Source organism: Otolemur garnettii, unplaced genomic scaffold (genome assembly GCF_000181295.1).
Source record: "Otolemur garnettii isolate 467f Iridium unplaced genomic scaffold, OtoGar3 scaffold00244, whole genome shotgun sequence".
Taxonomy (NCBI): Eukaryota; Metazoa; Chordata; class Mammalia; order Primates; family Galagidae; genus Otolemur; species Otolemur garnettii.
Genome location: NW_003852639.1, coordinates 1,000,281 through 1,007,998, shown reverse-complemented (window position 1 = coordinate 1,007,998; position 7,718 = coordinate 1,000,281). Strand labels below are relative to the sequence as shown.

Genomic DNA, 7,718 nt, shown 5'->3' with positions numbered 1-7,718 from the left:
TGGCTGGAGCCTTAGCCGCTTGAGCCACAGGCGCCGAGCCAGGTGGTGGGTTTGAATCCAGCCTGGGCCCACCAAACAACAATGATGGCTGCAACCAAAAAATAGCTGGGCATTGTGGTGGGTGCCTATGGTCCCTGCTACTTGGGAGGTGGAGGCAGGAGACTCACTTGAGCCCAGGAGTTGGACGTTTCTGTGAGCTGTGATGCCACGGCACTCTACCCAGGAGGACAGCTTGAGGCTCTGTCTCAAAAACAAAAGAAAATAAAACAAAAAACTTGGGCTGAGGGGCCCAGTGGCAGGAGCTGTGGTGCTCATGGCCATGGAAACAGCTAATCCTATGCCTACAAGTAGGGGTACTAAAATAGGGGCTCTAGTTTGTTTTTGTAGGCTGAAAAAGTGTTCTCTTCCTCCTTCTCCAGAGTAAATGTAGACTTGGGGAACAATATGGGTTAGTATGCAGACTTGGGGGGGGTGTTGTACAATATTACAGAATTTACACAAGGGGTTAAACTGGTGGAGCATGCGAACCAAGTTCCTGTAGGAGTTACTAAGTAATAAGGAGATGCAGCCGGGGGTGGGGGGGTGGGGGTGGGAAGAGTTTGTGACTTGCATGACCCGTAGGCAATTATCTTGGTAGGGGGTTGTTTGTAAGGGATAGACTGGTGACATAGTACATCATACTTGCCCCTGAAGATCTCCCAAGGTTAGAGTAGGGGGTGGAACCCCAGGTACATATGCTGTTATTCTGTTGGAGGGTGCTGGCTGAAGCATTAAGTATCTGGGTCAGGGACTGTCCAAGGGTGGCATTTGTAGCCACTCCTACATAGTACGGTGGGGCCGGGTTAAGGCAGTTAACCAGTTATAAGGCAATTGTTTGTTAGATTGGTATTTGTGGTATTTGCAAATTTAAACACTGCATCTAAAAGGGCCAGTTTAGGAGATGAGGAAGCGGGAGTGGAAGTAGCAGGAGATAGTATTTGGTCCAGGATGGTGGGGATTGGGACTGGTGGGGAAACCCGGGGGGCTCTGGATTGAGGATAAAATTTGGGCTTATCGGTTTGATAGGCAATGGCCGGGGGGGTTTGTGAATGGTAAACAAAATACCAGGGTCAGGTCCATGGACATACAGCCTGAGACCCCAGGTTAGGCCTGTTCCCCATTCTCCTTTCCACCAGTCTTTTATGAATAATTTGATAAGGTTGCAGTTAAATTTCTGGACACAGGGGCCCAGATCATTTTTATGGAATCCTATCTGTGGATCCTTTGTTCCCCATGATGCCATAGTCTCACAGCCCCAGCTCTTACAGTAGTAGTCCCCTGGTCCTCCACAGGATGTTGATGTGGCAGGGCAGATATAAAAGTCTAAGCCTTTCATACCTTCAGCTCCTTGCCAACTTTTGCAGTCTGGTCCCATCCTATACCTGACTATAAAGCCCCCAGTCCAGCTGTATCCAAGTAAAGTGCAGAGGTCGAAGTGGAAGGCTGGCTGGGTGTTGGTTGCTGAGGTGCAAGTGACTTCAGTGCCATCTTTGGTATGGGAGAGAATCCAATTTTGGGGGATGAGTTGGTGTTGGTAGTGGTAGTGTCCCCTCCTACCAGCTCCTTGGCTGGTGGGGAGCAGGCAGGTGAAGATGAGGAGGGAGATCTGCACAGTCAAAGTTTTAGGGGGTCTTTGGTGGGCTCGAGGTGCCGTGTCAGGTGGATATGGTCCTCTGAGGCCTCTTGGTGTGAGTATAGTGGATGTACGACTTCTTCCCTCTGACTCTGATGGCTGCTGGGGTAGTTAAGATAACAGGGTAAGGACTCTCCCATTGGGGGGGCTAAGGTTTCTGGGTTATGTTTCTTTACCCGAGCCTAGTCTCCAGGTTGGAGGTTGTGTAGCTGTTCCAGGAGTGGGGTACTGGCAGGCTCAGATGTAGTTGGCTGGATAGCATCTTGGAGGTCCATGCGTAGTTTTTGCAGGGCCTATAATGAGCTCAAATGTTTGGGGTTATGAATGGGGGCTATCAGCTCATCAGTTAGTTTTGGGATTATAAGGGGCTGGGCTCCCTGGATTATTTCAAAAGGTGTTAAACCTTGGAGGTAGGGGGTGCATTGAGCCACAATAGGACGAAGGGGAGGAGGTCTACCCAGTTGCCGCCAGTTTTTATATGCAATTTGGTTAAGGTTTCCTTTAATGTTCGATTCATCCTTTCCACCCGTCCTGAACTTTGGGGCCTACAGGCACAATGTAACTTCCATGTAATTTTTAAAGCAGCCCCCAGGTTTCTAGAGACCTGGGCTATGAAGGCTGAGCCATTATCAGAGCCCAGGGCGAGAGGCAATCCGAACAGGGGGATGATGTCAGTGAGAACATGTTTTGCCACTGTCAAGGCGGTTTCTTTTTTACAAGGGAACGCTTCTGGCTAACCTGAAAAGGTATCAATTAAAATGAGGAGGTATTTATATCCGTATTGCCCTGGCTTGATTTCAGTGAAATCGAGTTCCCAGTGCTCCCCTGAGTTGGTGCCTTGGAGGCGTGGCCCCATGTGGTGAGGCACACAGGTCACATTTACCTTGTTACATGAAAGGCATCTGGAGGCTGTGCCCTTAGTCCATTTGCAGAGACGGGGAACGTACAAGTGCTTGGAGATGAGTTGGCTGAGTTTTGTGGCCCCAAGGTGGGTTCCCTAGTGTAGTTGGTCCACAGGTTGTCATCCTAATGTCTCCAGGAGGAAGGGGCAACTGTGTAGGCAAATAAGCCAGTCTCAAGGACCTGTTAGGCAATCCAGGTGATTGCTTTCTTCTCGGTCTGTTTCTGAGTAGACTGGTGATGGTAGTAGTAGGCGGTCTGGTAGGACTGGAAGAGTGTGGATGGGCTCCATTGGTCTTAGGACAGCCACCCTGGCCATTTGATTGGCCAGTATATTTCCCTTTGTGATGGGGGAGTCTGTTCTTTGGTGTCTGTGGCAATGGATGATGGCTAGCTGCTTGGCAGCTAGATAGCTTCCAGTAGGGCCAGGATCTCTTCTTTGTTTTTGATGTCCTTTCCCCTAGAAGTCAGGAGTCCCCTCTCCTTGTACAGGGCCCCATGGACATGGGCTATGGCAAACACATACCAGTTATCTGTGTACATGTTGGCCGCTTTTCCTTCAGCGAATCGCAGGGCTTGTGTAAGGGTAATAAGCTCTGCTTTCTGAGCTAAAGTTCCGTGTCCCAATGCCTGTTCCCAAAGGACCTCTGTGAGAGTGGTAACTGCTGCCCCAGCTATGTGTTTACCTTCATAGATGTAGCTACTGCCGTCCATGAACAGGTCTAGGTTGGTGGCTTGGAGGAGTGTGTCTCTTAAATCTGGTTGCAGGCAGGAGAGGGTGTCCAGTGTGTTCAAGCAATCATGAATGGGTCATGCTGGGTCATCATCCAGCAGGAGGGTGGCTGGGTTTAAGATGGCTGTTTTGAGAAAAGTTACTTGGGGAGGGTCAAGAAGCAATACTTGGTACTGAGTGACATGGGAGTTGGAGATCCCATGGTTGGGGGTGGCTTTGGAGGAGGGCTTCCGTGGTGTGGCCCCCAACTACTTGTAGATCCTGTCCCAGGGTCAGTTTCTTTGCTTCTTAGACCAGCATGGCTTGTTGGATGCAGCTCGGCCATCCTGAGGCAACTGGGTCCAACTGCTTGGAGTGGTATGTGACAGGTTTCTTCCAGGGGCCTAGGGTCTGGGTAAGGACTCCCTTTGCCACATCCTTGGTTTCAGCTATGAAGAGTTGGAAGGGCTTGGTGATATCAGGCAGGGCTAGGACAGGCGCGGAAGCGAGGGCATATTTTAGTTGGTTAATGGCTCCTGTTCAGTCTGTCCCCATTAGAGGGGTTTGTCACCTCCACCTGTGCTTGTGTACAGGGGAGTGGCTATTTCTGCAAAGCCCAGGATCCACAAATGACAGTACCCGACCACCCCTAGGAATTTGTGGGCTTGCCTCTTGGTAGCCGGTGGAGGGAGATGTAGAGGAATGGCTTTAATCCTGCTCTTGGAAAGGGCACTTGTAGTTCATACCCCAGATAGGTTGCAACAGTGGTACACAATTGTGCCTTCTTGTCAGAGACGTGGTATCCCAGTCTTTCCAGTTCCTAGGAGGTCAATGGTGGCGTGCTCACATTCTGGCTCTGTCTCAGTGGCCAGCAGGAGATCATCAACATATTGCAAATGGAGATGTGTGGATGGGCATCCCAAAAAGGGAGGAGGTCTTTACTCAGGGCTTCATCAAACAAGGTGGGGAAGGTTTTTTTTGAGACAGAGCCTCAAGCTATCCCCCTGGGTAGAGTGCTGTGGCATCGCAGCTCACAGCAACCTCCAACTCCTGGGCTCCAGCAAGTCTTCTACCTCAGCCTTCCAAGTAGCTGGGACCACCAGAATGGCCGGCTATTTGGGGGCTGCAGCCATCATTGTTCTTTGGCAGGCCTGGGCTGGATTCAAACCCGCCACCTTAGGTGTATGTGGCTGGCCCCTTAGCTGCTTGAGCCACAGGCACCAAGCCTGTTATAACATTTTTAAACTTAGCAATTGTGTTCCTAATTTTGTTTCACATTGTATTTATTCTATTTTAAAATATAACCTTCAACTTTGTAATGTTTTAATTTTTCTGAGCCAGTGGGGGAGTTTTTGAAGCCCTGGGGCAGGTGGGTCCAGGCAGGTCAGCTGTCTGGTTTGCCTGCTCTCTGGATCCACCAATTCAAAGGCAAAAATAGGTTGACTGGCAGGGGAAAAAGGAATTATGAAGAAAGCATCTTTAAGTCAAGGACTGAGTACCAAGCTCTAGAAGGGGGAATTAGGCTGAGCAAGGTGTAGGGGTTTGGAATGATGGGGTGGATTTTCTCTGTTCATGCGTTTACCTCCCTCAGGTCTTGGACAGGTTGGTAGTCATTGATACCAGGCTTTTTGACAGGGAGGAGAGGAGTGTTCCAGGCAGATTTGCAAGGTATGCTCACTTCCCAGAGCTGGGTGATGTGTACTGTGATCCCTGTCTTAGCCTCTCGGGACAGGGGGTATTGGCAGACTCAGACCAGGATGGCCCCACTGGAGACCTGTACTACCACTGGCAGTTGGTGGCTCACCAGCCCTGGGGGATTGTCCTCAGCCCATACCTGCAGGATTAGTAACTGCCAAGCACGGAAGCATTCTTCCTGAGTTGGAACTCTGTCAAGCTCTTTGAAGAACAGGTACTCATCCCTGAGAAGGGCAGAGAAAAGAATGTGGATTGGGGCTGTCAGGTACCATCAGAATGGCTCCAGTGGGTTTAAAGGAAACAGTGGCACAGAGTTTTTGCAACAGATCTCACCCCAACAAGGGGTATGGGCAATCCAGCATGACCAGAAAGGAGTGCCCCTACCCAAGTCCGTTATGTGGGCAGTGGTCCAAGGGACTGCCTGAGGTTCCCTGGTGGCACCCACAATTATTGCCTTTTGTTTTGTGACAGGTCCTTGGGATTACTTTAAGACTGAAAATGATGCACCTGTGTCTACCAGAAAGTTCACAAGTTGGCCCCCAAGTTGTAAGGTTATCACGGGCTCCCAGGGGCCTAGGGGGAAGAAGCCCCAACTCTCTCAGTTGGCATTTTCTTTGACGAGGATTTTTGGCGGTGCCTGTGCCTGTGCCTGTGCCTGTGCCTGTTCTCTAGCTATTCTCTGGGGGCATTCATTTTTCCAGTGTCCTATTTCCTTGCAATAGGCACATTGATCTGGCTTTGGGGAGGGTCTATAGCCCTTGCCTGTGGAGCTCCCCTGCCTTGTGGAGCTCCCTGGGCTTGGGAGTGTTCTTGGAGGGTGGCTATAATGACTTTAGCTGTCCCTTTGGTGGTGGCCATGTCCACTGACTTCCAGTTGTTAAAAACCCTCAGGGCTACTTCCACTAACTCACTGAGATTTTTCCCTTCAAATCCCTCCAGCCTGTGTAACTTCTTTCTGATATCAGGGGCCGACTGAGCAACATAGGCTATGTTTATAGCCTGCCTATTTTCTGAGGCCTCCAGATCAATTGGAGTATAAGGCCTGTAGGCTTCTAACAACCTTTCTAGGAAAGCCGCAGGGCTTTCTGTGACTCCCTGAATGACTTCATTGACCTTAGATAAATTGGTAGGTTTTTTAGCAGCTACCCAGAGGCCCTGCATCAGAATCTGGTGGTACCAAAGTAGAGCTTCTCTACCTTCAGCAGAGTTAGGGTCCCGTGGGGGTTGGTCACTTGGGAAACAAGTCTCCAACAGGGCTGCATTGGTGCTGGGCTGCCTATCTGGTCCCAGAACAGCCTTCCTGGCCGCTCTCAGAATGCGTTCATGTTCCTCTGATGTGAACAACACCTGGAGAAGTTGCTGACAATCATCCCAAGTGGGTTGGTGGCTGGAAAAGGATAGTTTCAAGAAGAGAGATTAGCTCCTGTGGTTTCTCTGAGAATGGGGGGCTTGGGGTTTTCCAATTTTACAGGTCGCTGGTGGAAAAGGGGTCATATATTATGAATGGCTGTCCCCTTGAGGCTGGGGTGGGGGCTAGATGGCACAAGGGTAAAATTGAAGCCACTGAAGGAGGTCATACTCCTGGGGGATTTAGGGCAGAAGAGGAATCTTGGCTTGAGGTCTGGTGTGTGGTTCCCCTAGATCTCACCTTTCTTGGGTATCCTCTCTCATTCCCCCCTTTTGAGACTCCAATATATTTTAATTTAGGGTCTCAATATCAGCTTGTTTCTGCAGGTGCCAGTATTAATTACTTTTTAGCACTGAGGTTTTAGGGACTGTGACTCTTTTTGGGTTCTCTACTCAGGCCTTAATAGTACTGTGGTGGTAGGCTAATATACATACAAGTTTTTACTTTTTCCTGTGACATTCCCCTCCACCTTCCCCAAAGTCCAAAGTCCAGTTAAGACAAGTCCCTCAAGGAGTTTCCTCAGGCTTCCACTGTGCATTGACCAGCCAGCCCTCAGTATGTAGCTGGAACAGGGCATGTTGACTGTCTTAAAAGTCACCTTTACTTTCCAAAGGGCAGTGAAGTCCTATTCAGCCAGCTGTGATGACTCCAGGTGAGGATTCCTTCCACCTTCACTGCTGTGGGGGTGGTCAAGATGATGGTGTAAAGTTCTTTCTACCTTGGTTTGAGGGGGACTCAGTTCTGATTCTAGACCTAGACTTGGTCCCCTTGATTCTCCAAAGAGAAAGGATGTACAGACACAAAAGACTAAACAGAACATGGTTAATTACCTCAGTGGGAGTTTTCCTTGCTACTCTTTCTAGGGTTTTGTCTATTCAGTTCAGTCTTTCTCAGCTCTTTTAGGAGTTCCTGCTAAATTGCAGAGGATTGACAGAGGCCTCTACGAACAACACCAGGGGCAAGGCCTGTATCCAATTAAGCTTTGCATCCTGGGAGAGTTTACCAATTTCTTTCTTTCTTTCTTTTTTTTTTTTTTGAGACAGAGCCTCAAGCTGTTCCCCTGGGTAGAGTGCCGTGGCATCACAGCTCAGAGCAACCTCCAACTCCTGGGCACAAGCAAGTCTCTTGCCTCAGCCTCCCAAGTAGCTGGGATGACAGGTGCCCACCACAATGCCCAGCTATTTTTTGGTTGCAGACGTCATTGTTGTTTGGCGGGCCCAGGCTGGATTTGAACCCGCCACCTTAGGTGTATGTGGTTGGCACCTTAGCCACTTGAGCCACAGGCACTGAGCCCTTCCATTTCATTTTTATGACTTTTTTTTTTTTTTTTT

General features: G+C 49.6%; 1 pseudogene; it reads right to left on the bottom strand.

Annotated features, from left to right (window-relative positions):
- Nucleotides 1-1,947, bottom strand: part of LOC100963485 — a 5,081-nt pseudogene extending 3,134 nt beyond the window's left edge.
- Between the last annotated feature and the right edge of the window lie 5,771 nt (nucleotides 1,948-7,718).